This window comes from Cydia pomonella, chromosome 14 (assembly GCF_033807575.1).
Source record: "Cydia pomonella isolate Wapato2018A chromosome 14, ilCydPomo1, whole genome shotgun sequence".
Classification (NCBI taxonomy): domain Eukaryota; kingdom Metazoa; phylum Arthropoda; class Insecta; order Lepidoptera; family Tortricidae; genus Cydia; species Cydia pomonella.
The window spans coordinates 8681698-8707765 of NC_084716.1; the positions used below are offsets into that span (position 1 = coordinate 8681698).

The window sequence follows — 26068 nt, forward strand, 5'->3', positions numbered from 1 at the left end:
CCTCAAAAGGGTTAGCTTTAATATAAGGGCTTTAAAAGCAAAATGAAAGGGTTTCGCCGGGCAAAGGGTATGGTGAGTTAAGCCTTATGCAAAACCCTTACAAAACCCCTTATAAGGGATAGCGGGCCGGTCCCTTAAAATTTCTGGACGCAACGGCCACGTTCCCGCGAACAGAACTGTCAACTTCATTGTGTTTATTCATGTAAGCCGACGACCATTAGGGCATAATAAAATAAAACGTTTTTAACTGAAAATAACAGTTAACATTTTATAAGAATATGAAAAAATAAAGAAAATAGTGTTAACAGTGACGAATTGCAAAATTGGAGGGAAAAAACCACAAGATCGGAGAAGAAAATGCAACTTTCGCGTTCAAGGTCAATTGCGGCGTCCTTTCGTCGATAGCATAGCTACATGGACGTGATAAATATCGAGATAAAAATGTAGCAGGCCATGGATGTACCTACATTAATAGTGCCAGCGAACGAATGTTTAATGCATACATAACTAAAATTCCGAAAAGGAACATAAACGTCGGGTAAGAAATACAGTGGAGTAATATCAAGTGCTAATTCGTTTGTTTTTTGACGTTTCTGCTATGCATTCTGGAGCACTATTCTAGGTGTCTTTGTTTGCTAATTGCATATGGTGGTTGTGCTGTGCATTCTGGAGCACTATTCTAGGTGTCTCTGTGTGCTAACTGCATATGGTGGTTGTGCTGTGCATTCTGGAGCACTATTCTAGGTGTCTCTGTTTGCTAACTGCATATGGTGGTTGTGCTGTGCATTCTGGAGCACTATTCTAGGTGTCTCTGTTTGCTAACTGCATAAAATGGCTGAGCTAAGCAGTTTGGAGTGCTAACCTAGGTATCTCTGCTGCTATTTGCACTTGCCAATCTTTCCCATACTATACTAGGTGCGTTCACTGCCAGTAGCCTTGGGATATTGTGGTGTTATCAAATATCCCTTACCAACAGCACTAAGATGTTGCCCATGTCCTACCCGGCAATGGGTAGTGGACCATAAGCCACCTACAAGTCTTACTAGATATACCTACTGGGTTTGGTGGCGTGTTAGACTAGACACAGCTCTTAACCTCAAGAATTAATCAATGTGGTATGCCAGACTAGGCTGTCTCTTGATATATACTTATCTTCAAGTAGGTGAATTTAAGTGCTTATTCTAATTTCAGCAAGTGAAGAATGAAGCGAGTTAATTTTGACCTTGTTGGAAGGAGGCACCGCACCAGAAGGTTAAATATGGGAATAATCCTTCTAGGACAATCTTGTTGTTTGCTTGCAGATATATAATTACGAACATTACAAAACAACAATGACCCGGACAAGATTATGAAAAAATACTCTGCCTTGTTAAATTACTAGTGCTCTGAAGATGAACCCAGAGACTCAAGCTGCGGCTGGTGAGACGTTTGTCAGTTGGGAACAAGGCTAGGTATTGAAATGAAACAAAATAAAGTTTCCTGTGACCTGTTCTCTCACTGTGATGATTTAGCACTCAATAAATTGTCTGCTGTAACCAGCTATGAAAAGGTAATGTCACTCTTAAGTGACCACTGGTTTTTTGTGTGATTATTATCACTGAGAATCTTACCTAAGGCAGCTGTTCAATTATTAAATCACAATCAATGGCATAAGAGGTTTTTAAATCATTTACTTAAACATGCTGTTGACAAGTGGTGTTTTAAGAAAGTTTAGCAGAAGTACTAATGACTTATAAATTATTGTAAGTCCTAATGCCCGGTACTTTAAACTTCAGGGCTCAACTATCAATATTTTTTTCTAATGTATGTTTTGCTGTTGCTTTTCTTTGTTATCATATAATAAAGTATTTATTACTTATTTACTAACAACATACAAAAACCCTGGTCAAAAGCAGCAATAAGGAAGCGGAGCAACACTTTCCCCTTTGCATCACAATGTGGTCGCACTCAGCGACACCACAACAGCCTGTGTTCATTTAGAACAAATTCTTGAAAGTTGTGGTTAACTTAAATACATTTTTTGTCAGTGCAATGACATCATATTTACAAGGACCCAAGGATTTTGTCCTGGTTAATCATACATTAATTCTGAAAAATGATTACTGAGCAATCGACAGTCAATACTAGGAAGTTATGTGACTGTGATATATACTGTGTGTACAAAATATATGCCTATGATGTTCTCACACAAGAATATACACTTTACACAGCTTAATATTTAACTAAAATATTTTATGTACAAAACCCTAAGGGAAGTAAATACAGTTATATTTTTAATATAAGTAAATTGATTGCAACTAAGCATTGGAATTGCCATGAAACTAATTGTTGCATGAACACCTTTTACTTGATTTTATGAGAGTAGAAAATATCTCTGATTCATGTGGAAAGCTGAGATTACAGTTTTAAGTCCTGTCATTAGACTATTTGACTATATGTCTCTCTAGCTATGTGTCAGACCTTTCATGAAGTGTCCAAGATCTAGAGGTCACACAATGAGCAACTGTTTAGATGTTATATCTATTGTCCTTATGATAAATGTTTTTAGACTATGTAGGTACCTATACAAGATGCACTCTATTATTCTTGATACCATATGGAGCTAGGTATAATCAAATTAAACTAGCTCCTTAGTACCTTAGAAAGCTGTCTAATATCTGGATTTATTTCTTTACCCAATAAGAAACAATGTCAATATATCACCTAGTGTGACTTATTTTGGTGGCTAATTGAAAGTAAAGGGTTATAAATATACTTTTTGAAGATATTTATTTACTATACAGTAATAGTTTATTGACCTGCTGGGGCAACCGTGTGGAAATGAGTTATCTGTGGGATTATGGAAGGAGCCTATTAATAGAATACATTACATTAATTTTATTCAGCTTAATGGTGGTCTTTATATTTAAAGACGTTTCTTTCCGATTTACCAGACTGTGACATACTTCTGAGAAAATACAACACAGCTATCTCAATTATAAACCGCTTTGGTGAACTGAAATACTACTGTACAGTATTTTTACCTCAAAACCATCGATGTTCGATGCTCAAAACAATGTTGAGGAACAATTGGCATTGGTGTGAAACGAGACATTACAATATTAGTCTTAAATATTATAGGTGAACTGTGTCATAGCTGATTGAGAGATAACTATATAAGATTTCGGAGATAAAACGTAAATTAAACAATGAATATTTAGAAATTTCCTGCATCATTTTGGAACTCATATACCGAGTTATTGGAGTCGCGCAGATGAAATATGTGAACGCTATATATATCCTGGTGTAGTAACCCAGATATTTTTTCTACATAGATGCTTGCACATTTTCTTTGATGAATTATTTTATCTATGCTTTTCTTCCATTCGAAATGAAATTTAAGGTACCTATTAAAGTTTTAGGTAATGCAGAAGACATGGCAACAACCATATTGTACACAGTTTTTACAAATACTTACATGTTACATACAATTGTATAGATTTGAGCGCCAGCTCACATTTATAAAAACTTATTCCATTAACCGGCAGTTTCAGTAGTGTCCTTGCCTGGTTACCCCGGTGTTATCCGGGAAGTTCCATCACTGAAGGAGCGGAAAAGAGAAGGAGAAAGGAGGAACTTTCGATTGGTGCGGCCAACAGCATGGTGGGGTGGAGTCTCTTATGCCCAACACCGTCAAGCAGTATCGTAAACACTTGAAACACTGGTGTATGTTTTGTGGAAATAATTACATTAATTATCTTATCGCATCTTTTCTAGCAATGTTTGCCATTCTGAAAGCATTATGTGATGAGGGATCTAGGTATGGAAGTGTCCATTTTTCTAAATCTGCTCATGTGCTTATATTGGGATATAGACGACTCCTCAAATGATAGAGTGAAACGCTTTATGAAGAACGTTTTGTTTCAATTACACCCACCTCAACCTTAAAGTGTGACCTGGGACCCTTAATCAGTCTCAAATTATTTATCAACAATGCCACCAATGAAAATTTTTCATTACAGAATTAAGAGAAAGTTATGAAATTGCTTAGGTACTTACCTTATTTGCTATTGTTACTGCACGCAGCGTGCAAACCCTGTCCTTGATAAAATATGTAATTTTTACTATTATTCTGATTTTCTGACCAAGTCCTTACAAAAATTTCAGCTACCTTTGCTATCCGTAGCATTTTTCAAGGAAAACTAATTTGAAATGGAATGAGGCTTGCTCAGGGCGAATATATTTTAGCTATATATAAAAATAACGAATGGTATTCATTCAGTTGTTAGTAATTATTTATTGCCCTCAAAAACCTCATATGACCATCACTTCCCAAACGATTTGTTCTTGATTAAGTCAACTTTTAAAGATAGTGGTATTGATATTTTTGTTTTCACCACCCATTCAACCTATTATGCGTTGGTTTCAGGATCCAAACCAAAATCATTTAGGAGTAATATTGATGGAAAGAAAAACATCAAGTCCGAGTCTAATGATTTTGCTCATTTCATAATAAGGCCATAGTGCCATCCAATGATTGTGCTTGATCCTTAGTTAAGGAGAAAATAAGTGTTACTAAAGGTTGTAAGTAGCAACACACCGTTCTGTTAAATGGTATTAATGAAATACCTATTAATAAGGAACAATTCATTTTTTGTTTCAACTATTGTTGAGGATGCCTAAGCAGGTCTTCAAGGAAGACTTCTTATTAAAACTTTTGTACTTGTATTTATTTATATAATAAATAAATAAGGATCAAATTACAGTACAACTTGTCGCTCTGGTGTCTTTCAGAGGATTTATATATGATGATATATTCTTTTTGGTGATCTCACTAGATCTCTAAATAATGTTTTAAGAACTAAATATCTATATTGGAAATACAGTTAATGATAGCTAAAAAAGTTCCTTTTCTAAATGAAATCTTAGATTTCATTATTGAAATACAAAGCCAAAATAAAAACTTTGAAAACCTATCTCTAAACATCTACTTAGTTATTATACATCATTGAAGAAATTTGTGCAGCGTAATAGTAATTAGAAATTAAACGAACTTACCTGTAAGTGAAGTTCAATTCTAATTATATTAGCTGCACAAATTTCGAAATGATGATCCCTCCCGCCCAGTACCCGGGTTGTCTTGAGACAACCAGGGATTCTAATAGTCTAATCCCTGTCAAAGTTTTAAAGCAATATTGGCTTTGCAGAGTTGTGGGCCAAGCTGTTCCATCTGTTGCCATATTCACTGCCAGCATGGGCTACGAGCATAGCGGATACTAAGTGTTTTTCCGCTTTGTAGCGACTTGTGCCTGAGAATAGAGAACCCTAGCAGGTTACTGGCAGTGAAAGTGTTGTGTCTTGGCTTGTTACTCTAAACTAAATGAAGTTGACAGTTCTGTTCGCGGGAACGTGGCCGTTGCGTCCAGAAATTTTAACTTTACTCTGAATATTCATGGTCGAAGGCTTCATGATAACGCCTACTACTTAGTTATTATACATCATTTCGAAATTTGTGCAGCTAATATAATTAGAATTGAACTTCACTTACAGGTAAGTTCGTTTAATTTCTAATAATGTCTCGCTGTCGCACTCATTTGGAAGATTGATACGGCGCAAACGATTGGCATCTTGGCTAGGCCCTCAGTAATGATTTAAAAAAAAAACCCCAATCAAAACTTAACTACGTGTGGAAATGATTGCGGTAATATTACATTCGTTTCTGTCACCCCGAATTTTAAGTAATCAATTCTTAAAACTGATGTTCTGTTGAAAATCCTTCGTAAGCACAGACAGAATCGTACTCCCAAATTAAAGCGTCCTCGTAACGATAATTATTTCGACAAAATGTTACTGGCTGTTTAAAGATATCAAAACTTTTAAAAAACTCGTCCATTTTGCGTTCCATTTTTGAAACACAGTCGCGTTCGACGAACGTCGTTCAAAACGTTTTTGTTTCTACTAAAGGAGTTGGAATTTTTATTTCGGAATGCCGAATTAGTGCAAAAAGCGGTCTCTCCCAGCGAAGCAATTTGTTTAGGCATTTTGTTCTGTTTGTATGAGGATTACCTGTGGAGAGGGCTACGCGGGTGGAATTCGAAGTGGAGATACGAGTATAGGGTGTCTTAGTTCATAAGATTTGTATATACTCGTACTCAGTTAAGAGATACGTCATTTCTACCCACAACGTAATTCTCACATATTATACATATATTTTTATTAGGGTATTGGAGTTTCACAGTTGACACATCAATGTGCAAAAGCGTAGTTTGTGGAGGTTTTAGGAATTTGTCTTAATATTTGTATGCATTAGGATTTTGAATGTTAATATTTTGAAATTTTGTTAAATTTCTTTTCAACATTTCTAGCACTAAACACTAGTGTTGTTGATATAAAGTCTGTCCAGCCATTTCCATCAGTAATAAATTTTTGGCAAAAATTTCATTTTTGGTACAAGCTTTTATCGCTGACTGTACTTTTCTTTCCACGAGTAACTAATACTCATCGAGACAATTCTAAAAACCCCAAACACAATTAGGTTACGTTGTTTTATCACAGAGTTCCTATGGCCACCTCCTGTCTCCAGCATCAGATCATCTCGATGGTACCATAATATTGCATTGTCACCCGACTTACATATGTATGCAAATTTTCAGCTTCATCGGAAACCGGGAAGTGGGTCAAATTTAACTTGCAAGATTTGATTACAAACAGACAACGGTCAGGTGAAAGTAAATAAAAGCTTGTAAAAAAGGCGGCAAATTTAAAAATGTAAGCGCGAAGGGTTATCATTCCATTGGAAATTTGAATTTCGCGCCTTTTTCTATTGACAAAATTGTTTAACCGGCTATAGTTCTCAAATATAATCTTACAAAATAGTGCATTACGACATTGAATGGATTGTTAAAGTTATTATACTTTAAGCTCCAGTTTAGCTTATTGTGACGGAAGAGTAACTACGGAACCGTACACTGAGCGTGGCCCGACATGCTCTTGGCCGGATTTATTTTAAATGTTTTTACTCTATAGCTTAATGCAAAATTTTAACTACATATTTACACCTTGTAATTTCCTTGTCATATGCATTGTCTATTTGTTTATTTCTGTGAACATCCTGTACAAATGGACCATAGTGCAGTGCAAGTAAAAATAGCCACCTCCGTATAATCGATCCTTTTTTGCCAGAATCGCTTATAACAAATTACAGGCTCTATTAGGTCTGCCTTGCGATTGTTCCTGCAATGAATACTGATTGCTTTTTGCTTTTAATCGATTCTCACGGATCAGCAATGAAATTATCGATTATTTGTAGCAATTGTTTTATTATTTTTATATTATTATGGATGTCGAGATAAATAGTTTTATTTTTATTTGCCCTTTATACTTCGTATCCTATCCTTTGAAGAAAGAAGAAAGAAGAAGTTTGAAGCCTATCTAATGCGGCGACAACTGCGAGGGTGTGGTTGTCTCCTGTATATCTAAAGACAGAGTTGCTAAGCGCATCTTCTACTCAGAGTTGCAAAGTGATAATCGGAAACAGGGCAGCCAACTGTTGCGCTACAAAGATGTGCTGAAGCGTTACATGCGGAGATGTGACATTGAACCATCGCACTGGGAGACTTCGGCACGAGATCGGCCGAAGTGAAAGCATACAGTGAGTACAAAAGTGCAAGCCTTTGAAGAGCAGAGGCGAGTGGAACTCGACGCCAATAAGCGTGGCGAGTTAAAGGCCCGATCACCTGCGGTCATAAGCTACAATTTTGTCGGAGGGGTGCTGACTTGCGGTGAGCGTGGCCGTACATTTACTGGGAAAATAGGCTACGTCAGCCATCTGTGAGCTCATGATCGTCGCTCTCACTAGCCACTACAAAATCAGTCGCCGAGGCCGAAACCGGCTAGGACGGGATGATGATACTTAGTATCCCACAGCTGGGGAAAGGCCTCTTGATTTCCACGACTCCTGTTGTTGAGCTCTTTCCGGTCAGTTACTAATAAAGGCGTCTAAGTCTTCCCGCCATCTCCGTCTGGGCCTGCCACCAAGGCTTGGAACCGGTTTATAAAATACCGGTAAAACCGGTTTATTTCGGTTTTCCTCCGAACTTTTATAAGAACGCGAACGTTTTAAGAACTTTATTGTAACCTAAAAAAACCGGTTTATTCGACGAACGAAGAAACGGCTGTCTTGTGAGTGAATTTCAGTCTGGTGGACTGCAGTCAGTGCAGTGCAGTGCAGTGGTGATGACATAGCTGGTAGACCCGTACTTAAAAATAACCCACACTTAAACATTTTCATACGCACAGCGCACATTTAAATATATACCTTAGCAAATGTCGATTCCCAAGCTATCGCCAGTGTATTATAATTGCAAATAGATTTCCTGCGTAAATCGCGAGATATCTCGTCACAGTACCTATGGCGAATAGATGCTAAGCTTGGGTTATCTGAAGCAGAGTTTAGGAACAATGTCAGTATTATATCTTGTATCCAACATTTGACGTGTAAATTTCGAACTCAGTGACTGACTTCTCGTCCTTAATAGTCCAGGAATCATACAGGATTCTAAGAATATCGAGTGAGTTTATAATCGTGTGGGCTTAACCGTGAGCGTATTATACCGATCTATATTACACGTGTTATTTATTTACTATTTGACATAGAGTCTTTACTAGTACTTATTTACTCCGTTTTGGCTAAGCGACCCAAAATGAGACCTGGCCTCCGACACAAGACAGCGCCACTTTTCCCGGTCTTGTGTGACATCTCGCCAATTGTTGACTCGAAGTTCATGCAGATCGCCTCCACTATGTCGCTCCAGCGATACCTGGGGCGGTCTCCTGCTAGACAACCCAGGTACGCTCTTTTGACGTTCCAATCTTCATTGATTCTCTCAAAACAGCCCAACCAACGGAGTCTGTGAGCTTTACTTTCTCCCATTATGTTAGGTTCAGCCACTAGGTCTTCAATCTCACCTGTCAGTCTTGTCCATCCAGTCCTGTCAGTGCCCTGTTCCATCCGGTCTTCGCTTGGAGCCCAGTATCTTACGGAGGATCTTCCTCTCGGCAACTAGCAGCATATTTTCTTCCTTAAGTACTAGTGCTAGTGACAATAAAAAATGTTTATAAGATTATGTACATAAAGTTAGATTAAAGGATCGATAAAAGCCATTTATATTTGGTTAACCCAACATTAGCCGCACACTGGATTGTTTGCGCGCGGTCCACGCCTAATTTTTGAAGATGTAGTACTCTGTAATATACTTTCTATTATTCTTCTATGTATACGCAGTTAAAGCTTATCTAACGTAATAATTTGTGCTTCAAGGCTAGATGCTTTGTAATGGATTTTATGCAAAGCTCATCTGCATTGATATCTTTAGTATAGCATTTCGATATAACATATGTATAAAAATAAGGTTGAGTCAGGCTAAGCTAACTCTGCAGCGTTTTTGATAGTACACAGTGTGCAAGTTTTATTTTAAACGACAAACTTCTATGAAACTAAGACTTTTAAAATAACACTTGCACAATCATCATACCATATCCAAAACGCTGCAGAGTAAGCTTAGCCTGACTATACCGATGATCGCTGTATGCGGCAGCCCAGTCCGACTTTAATTTAGCGCTAAGCAATACATTAACTTTATGAAATCGCTATCCATTCCATTTTAATACAACCGCAATTTTCTCTATCATCCATGTCGTATCTATATCCCAGTAGGCCTACTGGTTATAGGCTCAGTTTCTGTATTTGGTATGGCCACTTGACGGATGCGAGATATTATGGCTTTCTATTGCTTTTATTGTCTTTCGCGGTTGGAGGCAGATTTATTGGAATTGACTGTAATTTTTAGTTTGACGGGTTTAAAGGTAAGTTAAGGTTTAGGAGATATAAGATTTTACTTTAAAAGAAATTGAAATGCAGATTTTGAGCATCAACAGAACTACGTATAGTATTGATAGTCTATAATGCTTTGAATATAGAGATTTGCTACGGATCAACAAGCTGGATGCTTTAAATTATATTAATTATATACGACCGGTCTGGCCTAGTGGGTAGTGACCCTGCCTATGAAGCTGATGGTCCCGGGTTCAAATCCTGGTAAGAGCATATATTTGTGTGATGAACACGGATATTTGTTTCTGAGTCATGGGTGTCTATGTATTTAAGTATTTATAATTATAATATTATTATATATATCGTTGTCTAGGTACCTACAACACAAGCCTTATTGAGCTTACTGTGGGACTTAGTCAGTTTGTGTAATAATGTCCTATAATATTTATTTATTTATTTATTTTATCCATCTCCATCATTCAGCTTTATCATCTTTATCATACGAATGGCTAAGGAGGGGAAGAGGAAGTCTAACCTTGGAAGTCTAACTAAAGTTCCTGCAATTATATTCCCAATCCACTATAATTGGATATTTTTAAATCGAGAATGAATAAGACAATAAGCATGTTCCATCCTAGACACATCGGCACTTACCATGAGGTGAGATTGTGGTCAAATACCTTCCTGCAATAAAAAAAACTTTCAGACAATTGGAGCCTGATTCTTTCATTGTTTTCGACCACAAATCGCTCAACACACTTTTTCTTCTTTGTCTTTTTATTTTGACAGCGTAATTGTGTTCATCAGCTATTGGTTTTTCCGCCAATGTTCTTTGATATTTTCTTTTCTTTTGCATACTTATATCTAATGAGTCATCTATTACAAGCTTTTATTTAACTTGCATTGTGCCTATGTTTGTATGCATCAAATCAGGGATCGGAAACCGGTTTTTGTATGGGAACGAAAACGGTATTTTTTCGTTCTTTGTTAATTACTTCATTTCTAATTAGGCAATCTAATAATACGAAGTCGTTATCTGAAAACACAACTGAGTCCTACATTTAGAGTATAAAATAAACCGAAATATATGGTTAATTCGATGTTTTTGCAAAAAACCGGTTCCGATCCCTGCATCAAATATAGCTTAAAGTTAAATTCGACCTACTTCCCGATTTTTGCATAGCATCGAGCTGATGATGATGGAGACAGGAGGTGGCCATGGGAACTCTGTGATAAAACTGACAAAACAATGTAGCCTAATTGTGTTTGTATTTGTTACAATTGTCTCGGCGAGTAAGTAAGTAAATATTCTTTATTGCACCAACAATTATACATCTTACATACATGTAAAACTACAAATAAATATTAAAGGAAAATAGAACCGGGTAACAGCAGGCGGTCTTATCGCTAATAAGCGACAATAATAAGTGGCGATCGTAGTATTAGTTGCCTGATGAAAGAAAAGTACAGTCAGCGATAAAAGCTTGTATCCAAAATGAAATTTTAGACAAAAAGTTATTACAGCTTTAACTTGATTCGTTTATCTTATAGATATAGGCGATTTTCATCGTAGCCTCTCAAATACGAGTATATCGAGGTGAAAATATGCATGCCCTGGTAATATTAAACCGTGATACAACACCTCCCGTAAAAGGTTCTATCACGTATAGTTGGAGTTTTGGTAATTATATTTTCAGTTTTCATTGTTATCAAAAATCTACTCCCATTTTGCTTCATCCTGTACCCGTTTTCTCTGAACAAATTGTCCGGTGATTTGTCAGCGCGGATTCCTGGCGCGCCTAATATGGCGACTGATACAAACTTCGGATTTGACCGCGACCCGTACGTTCTGCGCGCGCGCAGCCGGTCTCACGCCAGTGAATCTTGGCCTTAAGATTAGGACTTTTGACGCTTTCTGCTGAGAAGGACAGATAAATATGTATATAGTTAGCAGCCAGAAAGTATAGTGTTATTCGAAAGGACAGATCTAATAACTATAAGTAGTGTCCGACCGAAGTTGTGGTTTCGGTTTCAGCATAGAAACTACTTACCATCAGGCGGGTCGTATGCTTGTTTGCCACCGACGTTAAAAAAAAGCTGTTGAATAGTCTCATCTCCGCTAGTCTCTTCGTCTAAGTGGGAAGGCAGTCTTATACTGGTCCTACTGGCGACATCTTCCGTGCTCGGTTAAGCATTTGGAATGGTACCCCATATATGGTGCGCCAGCGCATTGTCTCTTTTGGCCATTTTGTGACTTTTTGTGACATTTTCTTATAATTTCGCGGCACTTTAAAGTTGTTTTTGGTCATTTTATGGAACCTATTTTCTGTTTTCTCGTTTTTGAGTTTCATGCCTTACAAGGTAAAAACGAAATATGTAGTGGGTTAACTGTTTTAAATTGTTTTAAAAAAATCTCTACCTTAAAAAAAAGTCGTTCCGACGCCATTTTGCTTTCTGATATAGATATTTTTTTTATTTTCGTATGACTGATGATTACCAATGACTTTGTAAATATAATATGCTTCTGCATGAATTATTTATATTTTAATACTTATATACTTGTTTTGACATTTAATTATTTCTAGAAATGAATGTAAATTATAATTTATAATTTTAAGTCCTAAATTGTACACCCTAGCAGGGTATCATGTACCTACTTGACTATATTTAAGACCAAAATGTACAAATGAACATGATTCAATGGAATAAATGATATGATATGATATGATATGATATTTTGTTGGAGTATCAATAGTAACGAATGAAACATCCTTTCTAAAGTAGCTGCCATCATGGAGTTCTTTTCCAAATGTGACCGCCGGCAAATCGTCCCACTTTGTCGCTTGCCATAAGAACGAAATTTGCTTGCATATTTCTGTGAATAAGCTGACAAGGCGTCCTTATGGCAAGCGACAAAGTGGGACGTTTTGCCGGCCGCGGTCACAAATAGAGATACATATATCTCTACGAGTCCAGAAAGTAAGTAAGGTTCTATGTTCTATGACTTACATCTTTTTGTTAGATAGATAAAATACATTTATTCATGACAGTCACATGTACGAACATGTACAGGCAACAAAAACAGAAGAACAGAGCATTAAGTGCGCATCACGAAATGGACCCAACTCAGCATAATGCTAGCTATGAAGCCAGTGCTGATCTTCCGTAGGGCCCATTCGGTGATGCCACGACAGATAACACATACCACATACAGTTTATTAAAACATTACATAGAAAAGAAACCAAGAAAAAGATGAATTACTTACTACTACAGAGATTACACCAAAACACATGAAGAAAAAAAAACACAAAACACATCGCTTTAAAAAATATAAATTTCGTTTACAATGTTAAGTTATTAGATAATAATTTTGATGCGTAGTCTGGGTGCTTAGCCAACGTGCCAATCGTTAACGCTTCGTAGCGTAGCGATAGCGATCTCTCTCTATCACTCTTCCATATTCGTGCGAATGACAGTTGCGTGTCGTTCGCTATGGAGCGTAAACGATTAGCATGTTGGCTACGCACCCTGATCCGTTACTTTTGACGCTGACACCTACCTAGGCTAAGCGGGTGAGGTGTTCAAAATGATCTGTACACAGATTTGTTGTCAACTTGTTAGTAATCAAGAGTTTGATCATTTTTAACACTTGGTCCACTTCTGTTGCTGATAACTGTACCAAAAAACAGGGCACGACCGGGATTTGAACCCGGGACCTCTCACACCCAAAGCGAGAATCATACCGCTAGACCATCATGCCACATGAAAGCCTTCATGAAAAACCTTATTTTCTTAAGTTTTATAACACTTGTGCAAACAGACGTATTCATTGACATTATTTAATATGCGACAGCCATCACAACCCACATTCAAAAATGTATATTATCTAAGTACACGTATGTGTTACTTGGCCATACAATCGTAGTTCAAAATTGCTTGTACAGTCGACGTCAAAGATAACACTTTTGTACCCTACTTCTTAGTACTAAACATAAGAAAAAAAAATGCATTTATTTCAGACAAATAAGTGCCCATAGTTTGTTAGTAACAAGAAAATACTTAAATAACTATATTAGTACCTAAAGGTTGTCTGGAAGAGATCGCTCTGTAGCGATAAGGCCGCCTGTTGTTTACCTCTATCTTCATGTTTTTTATGTTTCCATGTACATTTTTTTCAGAGGTTGTGCAATAAAGAGGATTTGTATTGTATTAGTACCTAAACTTAAGTGAATTGCCTGATTAGGCAACTGTCCCACCTCTCCGCTACTACGCCCAGGACGCTGTGGCGGCTGTTGCGGACTCTGCGGAGCGTCGCGGCCCAGCGCTTAATATGCTTACTAAGGCGAATATGTAAACATATCTGTACGTCGACTGTACCTACCTATCTTATACATAATTATGCACTAGATATGCCCGCTGCTCCCCCTACTTGTGATTATGTCTGTATAATAGTCCTCCCTTTCCTTATACTTAAAAAAAGTACACATCTTTAGTACCGAGTACAGCTTAAGATTTTTATCGAAATCATAATTGAAATTTAACCAATATCTATGTATTTAAGTAATTATAAATATTTATATATTATATATATCGTTGTCTAAGTACCCTCAACACAAGTCTTATTGAGCTTACTGTGGGACTTAGTCAAATTTGTGTAATAATGTCGTATAATATTTATTTATTTTATTTATTTAATAATCGGTAAACATCTAACGGTTTAAACTTTCGCATACTTACTTATTAAGAAAGAAAGAAAATAAATTATTCAGGACGCTTAAGTTACCTTTTAGGTATCTTGATGCTGGTCTTCCGTGGAGACCTGTCCAAGCGATCGCGTCTGTTAAACTAAGTCGAAATGATGATAGGAATCAGTTATAGATTCTTACTAGCAAGATAAATATTATAGCTGGTTGTAGTACTTTGAGTACTAGAATCTTCCTACGACTACTTTCGGATAGAAATAGTTAAAAAGATTTTTTAATAATCCACGTGTTGTAAGTTATTACGAAATAGTTTAACTAAGTTAATTATTTTCTAACATAAATCTTGAACCGTTTAAGAAACAGCCATTACTGCCACCTAGCGACACAAAAAGTTAAATTAAAAACACATTAATATCACGGCAGTTAAATTATCACTCCTGACGTCGGCTTCCATACAACAGTTTTAGTACTGAGCAGTTGGCCTGAAATTGTGTAACTGCCAAGCCATTCCCGTCAGTAGAAAAAACCGGTAAATGAAAAAGTATGGGGCGAAGGGTTCCGTAGAAAAGTTGAAATTTGCGCCTTTTTCTGCTGACAAACTTGATTATGTTAAAACTTATGCGCGAAGAAACTGAATTTAGTTATCGTCCATTCCGCTCGTACTTGCCCGTACATGTATTGGCGCGACCGACAGTGTACTTTCGAATTGGCCTCAAAGTATGAGGTAAAGGTAGTCATCATTAGCGAACTTCAGATCATAAAAATATGTTTTTAAATTGACATTGATCTCATTAACCAAAACATTAAATAAACTTTTTCTTCCTAGCGTTTCTTCTTATTGCCACGGCTTATGGGAGCCTGGGGTCCCAAGAGTTGGACGTTTACGAAAGCGACTGCCATCTGACCCCAGAGATTTCAACTCAGAGGGGCAACTAAGTCTTATTGGGATTAGTCCGGTATCCTCACGATGTTTTCCTTTACCGAAATTCAACTAACACTCATTGGTACGAGCCATTTCGAATTGAGAGTCTCACGCTCTTACCGCTTAGTACGGCTTCTTAGTCTCATCCGGCAGAAAGCACGAATCTTGGCATGCATATAGCTTTTAGGTTTAAAAGAATAAATAGAAGTAGAAACACGCCGAGAAGTTGTTTCCCTCCCACCGCCACTTTTATATCACAATTTTAGTATTTATAAATTTTCATGATAACCGTGAAAGCTACAGTAAAAATTTCTAGGAGAAGTATGATCTCCATAAAATTCTCTAGAATATTGTCTTTAGAAATATGTTTTTTTAAGACCTATAGTTTTCAAATTATAATTAATTTTCTATCCTTTGTATGGTCCAGCGGAATTGATGGTATCTCAATATCTCAAGCTTGTTTCGGCCCCACGAGAAATGTCTGAGAATCAGTCACGCACGATCCGTTTCGTTTTGTGATTAAAAAATCTCTTAACGTCTCGTATTTTAGGATTCTGCTTTCAATATATTTCAGAAACCAATTTAAAGCTATATGTTATTTATACAGTAGTCATCAGAAATTAAGAGGCTGTCAACACCCAATGTCCCTGAAATTGATGTTACTTAAACAGTTTTTTAAGAAAGACTATTTGTTTTAGTCAAGTAAGAAAAATATATGTTCATATTAATTATATTTCAAAGACCGTGGTTGTACTCGATACATGATTGAACGAAATCGGCTCGATAGAAAATAATTGCAAAGATTGGTCTTAAAATCGTAATTAAACGGTTTTATGTCTTTATTGTTTTGACTTATGGGTCTGCAATTAAAATCACAATTTCAAAACATTTATATCTAAACCGCTATTGAGTAAAATATTACACTAATAATCCACTTTTTTTTATTTAAATATTTTTCTTATTATTCCCTTGCCCAGGCCCAGTAACATGCGACAGTGCTTTCTCATTTACTCCGATACAAATAGACAGTGTGCGCGCTTTAGGTATTGACAGCCTCTAAGGAGCGCCCAAGGCGCTTACAAATTTCTGAACACACCTCTATTGCCAAGGCTTGTTTGTTCAGATATTTGTTAACACCTTGGCCGATTTTTCTATGTTCACAGCAGACACGTACACCTAAATGTTAACAATGAAAACCCACCGAGTTTCTTAGTATTTATATAAAAGATCGACAGCGTAGGGTAGTTAATAGTATGAACATGAGTTGACACTTGACTTTTACGCTAACTCGATCGCAGTCCATCTCGCTCGCACTAATGTCAAATGCCAACTGGTAACCGTGGTGGTGGATTAAAAAAAAAACTGGCAATTGATTATTTTCTTAATAATTTTGCTTTCATCTGGCACCAATGCTATTAAAGAATGAACAATTATTTTTTTACTGAACCCATTCAATACTCCACGCTTGACCTCACTTTTAGTTCATTAAATCTCAATCACTATTATGTGCCGATGATCCGTAGAGCCTTTGTCTTCGTGTTGTGATGGTTATTGACGAAAACTCATTTGTTGTGTGCTCAGTTGATTAAAGTCTTAAACGCCGAAAACGTTATGTTAAACAAAGTGATTTCGAAATAGAGGTGTATTGTCAAAGAAAACTTTGTAGCCACGTTTTACTGCCATCTTTAGACACATGATTAAAATTTTTAGAACGCCATTTGACTTTGATCCTTATTTTTTTATACTACGTCGGTGGCAAACTAGCATACGGCCCGCCTGATGGTAAGCAGTTTCCGTAGCCTATGTAAGCCTGCAACTCCAGAGGAGTTACATGCCCTAACCCCCTCCCACCCCTCGTTGAGCTCTGGCAACCTTACTCACCGGCAGATCTCACTTTAATCCTTATTCTCATCTTTTACGGATATGACAGAATGTGTTAAAGTTAAATATCAAGAAGTGGCAACAGCTTACCGGGTATAACCTAAAGGTTATGGCGCCATCGCTCGAAACGATGTCGCCATACCTTTGGCTTTTGATCTATTAGATGGCGCCACCTTTTGATATTTAACAAATTTGACAAATCTCATTAAAGAATAAGGATCAAAGTCAAATAGCGTTCTAAAAGTTTTAATCATGTGTCGAAAGATGGCAGTAAATTTACTGTGGCCACAAAGTTTTCTTTGACAATCCACCTCTATTTCAAATTATCTTTGGTTAAACTAAGCTTCTTAAAAGTAAGGGTCGAGAAAATGTTTTGTCGATTTAAAAAGTTGTTATCGTTTCTCCATTTTCCCATCACTAGTATCTACTTTTATCATATGTGCCCCGTGCGTAAGCTAAAAGTATAATGGTCCGTAAAGTTAAAGGTTTTGAAAAACGACGGTAACAGTCTATTGATCAGAATGATTTTTATTTCAAATCGATAATAGGTAATCCAGGAATTTAGGGGCTTTTAAAGTCAGGATGTGGTACGGGAAATGTAGGTCGTAAAGGCAAAACATGCATACGGAAAACATGTCTCGTAAAGCATTGGTAGTATGTTTGGACTTGGCGATGCGTTGAATATTTTGATGATGATGGTATCCTGTTATCCCTCATCAGGGACATAGGGCTCTCAGCATGAATTTCCATTTTTCACGGTCCAGCGCGACGTTCTCCAGCTCCGCCCTGCCGAGGCCAACTGATACTTACTTACCTAGTGGTGTGGCGCAGCGACCCAAAGTGGATCTTGGCTTCCGACACCAAAGACCGCCATGCTTCTCTGTCCAAAGCCGTTTCTGCCCAGTCAACGGCGCCGAGTTCGCTAAGGTCTTTTTGCACTTCATCTCTCCAGCGGTATCTAGGGCGTCCAGACGGTCTTCGGCCATTTGGAACTCCAGCCAACTGAAGCAGCCTCTTTTTCCACTGTGCGTCGAATGTTTTAATTAACATTATTAACCTGTGACATCATGTAAACTGCAAATGCAATACGTGACTTCCTGTCCACAATCACAATCAATTAATATTAATTGCCTGTTACAACCATTTCATTAGCACTTAAGCGGACGTGATCTGCCACGGCGGTCCTTAAGAAGATAAGATCGGATAAGATAACAATTAAGATATCTGATCCTGTCAAACGTCTACGTTGGTCTTCAACTTCATTCAAAGAAATGGGTATAAAAAATACAAGTTACAAAAATAAGCAAGATGTGAAGGGTTCCAGTAAAAGGTTTGGTGGACATTTTAAGTTGACGCATCGTTATACAATAAAATCTAAAAATGCGGCGCTTGCTTTCATCCCGATGCTTCGCGCGTAGTGAATTTGCTTTTGCGCTGGCTTATGATGAGGAGTCTTAACCTATACGTCACTTCTCTACGTGCATATATATTACATGAGAAGGATAACGTCATTTCTCTACGTATTACATGAGAAGGATATACGTAGGTAGTACGTATGTTTTCCGTCGATGGTTGGCGAACATACAAATCATAGACGTGTAAGCAGCTATCCTCGGAGGACAATGGGGCATTCATTATCGCGTCGCCACATTATATTATTGCGCGCCCGTGGGAGGGTGGGGTGTAAGTGATAAGCTCGATAAAAAAACTTTTTTATCACATAAGCACGTGAAGGCTCTGGAAAAAGCGCTGGTGACCTAGCAGAAAGAGCATGCGACTTGCAATCTGGAGGTCGCGGGTTCAAACCCCGGTCGTACGAATGAGTTTTCGGAACTTACGTACGAAATATCATTTGATATTTATCAGTCGCTTTTCGGCGATGGAAAACATCGTGAGGAAACCGGACTAATTCGAATAACACCTTGTTTACCATCTGGGTTGGATTGGAAGGTCAGATGGCCGTCGCTTTCGTAAAAAACTAGTGTCTACGCGGATTCTAGGGATTAGTTGCCAAGCGGGCCCCAGGCTCCCATGAGCCGAGGCAAAATGCGGGACAATGCGAAAAAGCACGCGAAGGCTCTCTTTAATTTAAGAAAACGTCTTATCTTTAATTTGGATAATGGGCTGGGTAGTACTCGGTGAAGTATCTGCCAAAAATAGGGCACGACCGGGATTTGAACCCGGGACCTCTCACACCCAAAGCGAGAATCATACCGCTAGACCATCATGCCACCTGAAAGGCTTCATGAAAAACCTTATTTCCTGAAATGTGTATGGTTTATAACACTTGTACATACAGATGATTTTATTGACAATATTCGCTGTGCGACTTTACATACACATTTAAAAATGAGTAATATCTAAGTATTATTTATTGAAAAGCTTTCTTCCACATCTATTCCAGTAGCATTCCAGTCCAGTGATCGAATCCAGCACTGGAATGTTGTGAACCGGCACTGGAATATACTCACTCTAATGAGCATTCCAGTCCATTGACTGGATTGACGGTCTACTTTTTGCTTCCAGCTCGCCCAAGCCATGACCGCTTCAACAACTCTTTAATGACTGGAATTAATGTAAACGATATGATCCAGTCCAGTACTAGTTTCGAACACTGGACTGGAATGCTACTGGAATAGATGTGAACCGGGCATTACGATTAAAACAATTGATCAAACAGTAAATTTATTTACTTTCAATACTGAGGTATTGACGTCACAGCGGTGTTCAATTTTATGTGGCTGGCACTAGTGATAAATAACACCTCTTGGAAATAGGCTGAAGAAAAATACTACTGCAGTCGCAATTGGAATGCAACATTTATGTGCAATTGCGAGAATATTTAGTGACGAAACAAGTCGTCGTGGAATGGGTACTTTCTATTTGGTAGAAAACCAACAGCATAATGAGAAAAATGGCGGAATTTGAAACTTAGATCAGTTAATTCTCTTTTAAAATCGCGACAGTCGCGATGTAGTGACATATTATAAAACAAGGTCCCCCACCGCGTCTGTCTGTCTGTCTGTATGTTCGTAATAAACTCAAAAACTACTGAACGTATTTTCATGCGGCTTTTACGTATCAATAGAGTGATTCTTGAGGAAGGTGTAGGAGTATAATTTGTATACTCGTGCGAAGCCGGGCGAATCGCTAGTCTATATTTAATTTAGCAAAACTGCAAATGTTTATATTAAGGAAAAATTAAATATTCACCGCTTCTTGAATACAAAAATGCATCGCTTTTGAGTCTTACCTAAAACGGAAAAAAATTCCATTCTTCTTTTGATATAAAAAATCTTATCGCGTCACACTTCTAACTTGCGCGGAACCCTAAAGGAAATGTGCATCTCATGCGCACTCTAAATCGGCGATTTGTCTGCGCCGTGGACACTCGAATACCACCATTTATGGGCTCTACACATACTGACCGGCAAGGGAATGAAACGCATACCCAGACCGTGTTCAAGGAATTAACTTTCGATAAATATCTACATGTCGGCGGCCGATCGTAAGATCAGGCAGATCGTAATGTTCCTGTGTATACCAATAGATAGGTAGGAAAGGTTCGTTAGGTTGCTTCAGATGCCCGAAGGGCAAACTGTACAGAAATAGGAGGCCGAGGCTCTAAGCCCTAAGTTGTTAATGTGTGAATGTCACGCCCTCGCCAGACAAAGAATAAGGCTTTGGAGCAGGCTATCTGGAACAAAGGAATTCAAAAGCTACCCATAAGCTCCATATCCGGCATATGGAGATGATCAAAAAAGCTCTTGAGTAGCTGACGGATCTTTCCTTAGGGGGCAACTACACAAAAGATCCCTATGGGTCACAGTGTATCCGCAAGGGTCCCCGAAAAAGAAGATAAGATAAGATAAGCCCTAAGTTGACGTTACGGAACGGAACAAAATTTTCACGTTTCACGACATGCCTAGGAATTTCACATGAAATAATTAAAATGAGTACCTTTTATGTGGATAGGGGCTAGCATGCACCGGACCAAAATAGGCTTGGAGAGCACTGGTGAAGATTGTCGCAGTCGTCACGTCCCTCAGCCATGAGGATACGACAAGGAAGAAGAAAGAAGGGTTAAATAAGAAAATTAACGTTTATAGCCCTTAAATTTTGGTAAGATTGCGGGTCACTTCTGGATGAGATTAGCTCAGGACCGGGGCATGTGGCGTACTGGAAGAGAGGCCTATGCTCAGCAGTGTGGCGATACAGGGCTGATATGATGAACTTTTTGGTGTGTCTACAGGAAAAAAGTGGACATAGTTTTGAGTGACCCAACTGCTATAATAATTAGCTTCTCCATAGTAATTGGCCACTCTTAACATTCAGAAAGAAACAAGGCAATACACAAGTTTTGCTTAGTTTGGGGCTAGGTTGACCTGTCCCCAAAAAATCCCCCCAAACCCCCAAATAGTTATTCATTTATAATAGAAGTCTTATTGCTAAGGGTGGCCAAATACCTATAGCAGTCACCCCGTAAGTGGCTCTGTGAGTTGTATGCCTCGCGAGAATAACTTAACACTGAAGACCTTAAAATCGATAAGAAAATCTGTTTAAACATCTTCTTTCATTTCTTGTTAAACATAAGACCTTTATTCCTATCTAAAACAATCGTCTTCATACACAATAGCCTCGTTGCATTTGCCTCGCATTGAAGGCAGCCATAACGGTCGAGGCAACCGCCGTTTAGCCATATTGGACAAATAGCCCGCCATAAGGGTTTCAATGGCTATTGTCAAACATATAGGAATGGACTCGTTCTCGTTACGTATGTGGGAAAATGGGGCTGTTCTCTATTCGGCAAACACGCAAAGACATATGACGTAGAATGACGTTGTTTTAAAGTACATATATCTTTGTTAGGTTTGGGAATGCAATTCAGTTGTATTTTTGTGTTATTTTAAGGGTTCCGTACCCAAAGGGTAAAACGGGACCCTATTACTAAGACTTCACTGTCCGTCCGTCTGTCTGTCTGTATGTCCGTCTGTCACCAGGCTGTATCTCATGAACCGTTATAGTTAGACAGTTTAAATTTTCACAGATGATGTATTTCTGTTGCCGCTATAACAACAACCACTAAAGAGTACGGAACTCTCGGTGGGCGAGTTCGACTCGCATTTATCCGATTTTTTTTGTTCTTCCTTAGACTCGTTTTTACTTTTTTGGCTGGCAAACGCGCAGCTGAATCGCCCGATGCTAAGCCATTACCGTCGCCCATGAGATATCCATGAGACCGTAGGAGTTGCAAGTGTGTCGCCAGCCTTTAAGAGGGGGTACGCTCTTTTCTTGAAGGTTTGAAGGTCGTATCGGTCCGGAAATACCGAAGGCGACAGTTCATTCCACAGTTTAGCTGTGCGAGGCTCTGGGAGGTGTGTGGGAGGCAGGAATTTTTCAGCGCAAACAGTACACTAGAGACTTTTAACCCCCCTTATGCCGGAATGTGGATCCATGCAGTTTCCTTTTAATTATTTTAAGAGTCCAGCCCTAGCAGTACGTGCCCAAGAGGGCACATACTGCTAGGGCTACCTCGGTTCGCCGGGGTCTCTCCCAGAAGTCGTCGGCAACATCAAGGGTCTGCTAGGCTTCCTGGTAGAGTTAGGTTGGCAAGAGTAGTGCCGAAACCCACCACGCAAAATAGGTGCGATAATATGACGTCGAGTTGCGGAAACCAAGCTCGCGAATACCTATATAATCTATAAGAGTTCAACTCTACGGTTCTGATATGGAAGCTTATATCTCTGTGTGACCGATCCCTCCCCATGAATAAAATAGGCAAGCTTCGTGCATGTAAGCGATGACAGGATAACGCGGTGTTGTAGCTTACAAAAGCGCTCCATTGTGCGCACGGGCACGCGCCTGTGACCGAGCTCGCTAGGGTTGCTATGTTTTACGTTGAGATATTAAAATGGGTCGAATCTTTTTGTCAGATTTTAATAAAAATTGTTGGTAAGTTTGAAGAGCTCCTTTCTTTTTGGGCGGTTAAAATACGAAATCCTAATTCAGGACAACAATTCGTTAAGTTACGAAACTATCATGCGTTTTCGCAACTCAGATAATTATTTTGTAGGACAGTAAAATTGCTTCTATTGTCATGGCGTTAGAGTGCATGTTCAGATATTTTTAAGCACCACAGCTTCAATATATCTTATGGTGACTGTACCGGGATGTGTGATGGCGTACACGAAGGGAGACATCAGCAGTGGACGACAGGTGGCTAAAATGATGACAATGATGATGATGAATAACACTAGACCCTACTCAGTGTTGTGTTGCTGCCGGTGAGTAAGGTTGTCAGACCTCAACGAGGGTGCGGGGTGTTAGGATCGGCAACGCGTGACACCACTGGAGTTTCAGGCGTCCATAGGCTACGGAGACGGCTTACCATCAGGCAGGCCATATGCTTGTTTACCACCGACGTAGTATAAAAAAATAGTAGGGATTATTTATATATTTCAGAGACAACCCTAAAAGTTTATCAAGAGGGCGGGGCGGCTCCGGCGCATGCCGTTAATTATATGATTATAGGTGTTTATCAACTTTAACTATTATGTGAGGATACTCATGTCATAGCTATGTACTCGTTTTACTTTTAAGACATTAATGAACCTTTTTGGATATCTTGTTAGTCTGTTGTGTCCCACAGCTGGACAATGGATCTCTTTCTTCCACGCGTCACGGTCTATGGCAATATTAGGGCATTTCCGAAAGACGTCAAGATCATGCCGCCATCCCCTTCGAGGTCTGCCGGACGCCGCACTATGATTGGTGTCCACTCGGTAGTTTGGCCCACAAGTTGTTGGCGTACGGCAGACGTGTCCGGCCCAGTCCCATTTAAGCTTGGCGGGTGTCAGCGCTGTGTCGGCTACTTTGGTTTTATACGGATTGACTAAAATTGGGGGGTAATCTGTCTCCGACGGTAATTACTTGCCATTTCCAATTCGTCTGCTGTTTTGCCTCCTAAGTCTGAATGGTTTCACTTATTATATATAACACACCTTAGAACCTAAATGGTCGCGTACTGTGCGGTTCAAGAGGAATTTCCTCCCGCAGACGCTCCGGCTGTGGAATGAGCTCCCTTCCGAGGTTTTCCCGAGGGTCTACAGTATGGGGTTCTTCAAAAAAGGAGTGTACAGGTTTTTAAAGGGTCGGCAACGCGCATGTATCACCTCTGTAGTAGCAGGCGTCCATAGGCTGCGGTGACTGCTTACCATCAGGTGGGCCGAAAGCTTGTTTGCCACCGTCGTGGTATTAAAAAAAAATATGAACAAATTTTTAAAAATATTTTAGTTTCTATTTGTCGCTTACCGACCTTTATTTTAAAAGCGATGGTAGGGTAGCGGTGAGAGCATGCGACTTACAATCCGGAGGTCGCGGGTTCAGAGTAGGAAACCAGACTAATCCAGTAAGGCCTAGTTTACCCTCTGGGTTGGAAAGTCAGATGGCACTCGCTTTCGTAAAAACTAGTGCCTACTCCAATTCTTGGGATTAGTTGCCAAGCGAACCCCAAGCTCCCATGAGCCGTGCGTGGCAAAATGCCGGGACAACGCGAGGAAGATGATCTACTTATATTTTAGAAGGATGGCGCGCTAGGTCTCAGATTGCAAAGTTGATATTTTTGAGGTTATGCATGATGAAGATAACATAACTGTGGGTCTACATCTTTTCTGGTTCATTCTTTAAGACAACTGTATTTTTTTCAAAATCCCACGACTATAATAGTCGCAGACAAACGGATAAGCACAAGTTCGCAACAGTTCTAATTCAGCATCATATTAGGAATCCACGGTACTACTGCTCTGTTTCAAAACGTCGTATCTTCATACAAGCTTTCTTTTGAGTTACGACTTTTTTATCAATAGAGTGGGATAGAGATGCTGCTTTATTCCAAAACGTCGTATCTTTATACTAGCGCTCTACTGAGTTACGACATTTAGTTAAATATAGAGGGATAGGAATCTGTTCGCGCTAATGCCGATCCTATCGGCTTGAGTTACGACAGACCCTGAGTTCCAAGTAGTATTCCTAATCGTACCCGCATAGTTACAAAAACCAGTATTCGAATGGGACCTTAAAAGTCTCAAAACCTCATTCGCAAGTCTCGAATGCCGTCAAAAACGTGGCGGCTGGCGTTTAGAGAAAAGTAATTTTAAAGCAAGATATCGATTAAATTTTCTTGAGGTCTGTAATTATCAAAAGATTAATTTAAAATGCTTATGCTACATAAAAAATACTTAATGTTGACTCTGTCTTTTAACATTTTATGAAGGAACCCTCTTTTAGCAAAAAAAAATAGCTTCGCGACCCTTCCTTTCTACTTTTTTATAACCTATATAACTTTTTCTTTTTGCTCCATGATCCCCCGTTACTTCTTTATAGAGACTTCAAACTCACATATTAAAAACTGCCCCATTCAAAGACCTGTGCACACCGAACGCGTGTGCATATACGAGCACGTGCGCGTTGTAATATAAGATCTTTATAAAATACGGCACACCGCTTGCGTGACGTGTGCATGCACGGTTCCAACATTTTAGCGCACGCTTACGTCTACGCACACGCATGCTCTGGTCTTTAGCCAGCTGTGAACTGGGAGGGGGGGGAGGCAAGTTGATTTCGCTGGAGGCCTGGGGGGAGGGGGGGTCAGGGGCCGCAAAGGGGCATTGAATGTGAAATTTTAGCTCCAGGCGGGGGGGCTGCCCGTACCTGCCGACGTCCATGCTGGATCGTTGAGCCGCATAATCTGT

The 26068-nt window shown here is 39.0% G+C and overlaps 1 protein-coding gene, 1 long non-coding RNA gene and 2 other non-coding genes across 9 annotated transcripts in view; 2 read left to right on the forward strand and 2 right to left on the reverse strand.

The window, feature by feature from the left end:
* LOC133524856 (allatostatin-A) overlaps positions 1-26068 on the forward strand; it is a 142789-nt gene that overhangs the window by 47873 nt on the left and 68848 nt on the right. The gene's annotated exons all lie outside the window — the stretch shown is intronic.
* LOC133524854 (uncharacterized) lies at positions 145-4750 on the forward strand. Of its 5 annotated transcripts, none has more exons than XR_009800462.1 (3): positions 175-538; positions 1192-1549; positions 4409-4750. It is a non-coding gene; the product is annotated as an uncharacterized LOC133524854 (long non-coding RNA). The 5 variants fall into 5 exon arrangements; XR_009800459.1 differs by lacking the exon at positions 4409-4750 and adding an exon at positions 3528-3872; XR_009800461.1 differs by lacking the exon at positions 4409-4750 and adding an exon at positions 3537-3555.
* On the reverse strand, positions 13501-13572 carry Trnap-ugg (transfer RNA proline (anticodon UGG)). The gene has a single exon. It is a non-coding gene; the product is annotated as a tRNA-Pro (tRNA).
* On the reverse strand, positions 19478-19549 carry Trnap-ugg (transfer RNA proline (anticodon UGG)). Its single transcript has one exon. It is a non-coding gene; the product is annotated as a tRNA-Pro (tRNA).